Source organism: Rhagoletis pomonella, unplaced genomic scaffold, assembly GCF_013731165.1.
Source record: "Rhagoletis pomonella isolate Grant_MI unplaced genomic scaffold, Rhpom_1.0 Rhpom_scaffold_00004, whole genome shotgun sequence".
Classification (NCBI taxonomy): Eukaryota; Metazoa; Arthropoda; class Insecta; order Diptera; family Tephritidae; genus Rhagoletis; species Rhagoletis pomonella.
Window position 1 is genome coordinate 45605287 of NW_023458558.1, and position 2190 is coordinate 45607476.

The following is a 2190-nucleotide window of genomic DNA, read 5'->3' on the forward strand; positions in this document are numbered from 1 at the left end:
TTACATAAAATTGCTTAAGCTCAGTTATGTACCTACAAGTGTAGGTAAGAAATTTATTAACTTAACCAATTTATTTGTATGTACATATGTATGCATTAATGTATATTAATAAATAATAATTGCATTTATTTAATAAGGAGATTACTTAAATTACTTATTCGTAGCACAAATTACTAAAATATTTTTACATAATAAATATTTCTTGTCGCGTTTTTCTATTTACTTTTCGCATAATTAAGATAATACAATGATCAAAATTATTGTTCTAGCACCTAAGCCCTATTTATGTATGTATTATATATTAGTTAAAATAAGTATCTTTCCAAACAACTTTGCACAACCGCTTACATACTTATATGTATATGTATGTATGTAGGTAGATACTCAAAGTTTCTACAGTCATGCGCTGCTATTCCTTGCTAATATCGTCATATTTCGTTAGTTATTGATCTACATATGCGTGTATGTATGTACATACACTTATTTGTCTATTTATTAATTCTTTAACTCATAAATCATATACTTTTTCGAAAAATATTTTATGTACATACATAATATTTATGTAGGTATGTCTTTTGATTATATCACTTGCAATTTTTAGCGTAATTCTAATTGTCAACAATGACATGAGCCCCTGTGCGTGAGCCAAGCACATGTAAATACATGCATGCATGTATGTATTTATGTACGTACATACATATAAGCGGCATTTGTGAGCTACTAAGCTCATAAGCTATATACCTACTATATATGTAAACATAAACTTATTATTTGTCAGCATTTCGATTCAGCAATTTTCTGAGCATATTCCCTTAATGCTACTTGAAGAAAAGCACCAATAATATCCGATAATACAAATTTCGATTTATCTATAATGCTTAAATAATATTAAAACAAAAAAGTAATTGTTTACACTCTCAATAAGCTGCGCTTATATAGTTTAATTGAAAGGTTCCATGCTCGCGGTTTTCTATTTTCTGCTGTGTTGCTTTCGGCGCATTTTATCTTTTAAAGCATTGCTGCGTGAATTCTACATTTCATTGGGACATTATTTGCATTTCCGTTTAGAAATATGTATGTATATAAAGTTTTTTTTCCAGCCACCCCCAGAACTGGATAATTTCGTAAATAAGGATACCCATATTTTTTTATTTTGAACTGTGCCGCCGGGGCTTTCAATGTACGGCACTGTTAAATATCCCAGTAGATAATTTCAGCAGTTAAAAGCCCTTCCGAAAGGTCTTCCTGAGTCAAGAGGCCGTCCACTCTACATTCCTTTCCTTATTGTATGGAGTGGCACAAATTGAAGGGCTTCTTCTTTCGCTACCCATGGAAGGCTTTCCAGGAGCTACGTCAGTTGCTTCTTTAATTTATAAAAATCATACATCTTTGAAGTATTTGCTTAAGGTTTATATCAAGTATGTGTTATTGCAACTCAAAATGTTTATTGAAATTCATTTGTAATACTAAATAATATAAATTTATGCATTCGCGTAAATTGTAAATGGATAAGCCCTTCTAGAAGGCATGCAAGGAAGTACTTTTTTCGGCCCTTCTTCAGTAGGCCTCTTAGAATGGCTTCTCTTAAGAAGGCCTGTTTAAATTATCTTCTGGGATTAAATTATTTAGAAATAAAAAAATACGGATCTCCTTATTTTCAAAATTCTTCAGTAATAAGGCATGTGCGCGTCAAAATTTCAAAAAATGGATTTTCGCCTGCCGGAAAAAGTTTAAAATGTTAAGCTCTCATTCCCTAAGATTTTTCTAAGGCTGCATTTCTTGATTCATTCTGAACGTTTGGAATAAACTTTTTTGTTTATTTATTCTTTAGAACGTTCCTGATGATATGTTGACGTATATTTCAAACGCATTCTGTTTATTCCGGCTGTGAAATTGGATTATCCGGAATGTATAAAGAAACGCAGGCTAAATGAAAAAAAAGAATACCCGCACTTTTTTGTAAAAAAAAAATTATATTTAGAACTGCCTACTACCAAGGATTGATTATGGCTCCTCCTGTTGCATTTTTTTGGGACCTATAAAAATAATTAATATTAGGAAATGGTTAAATAGCCAATTGGGTATTGTTATTTGAATTCTCCTGAAGAGAAACAGAGTTTTCCGATCGAAAAATATTTATTTTCAAGAATTCTATACCATTTCTACGTAAAAGTGTTATTTCCCCATATA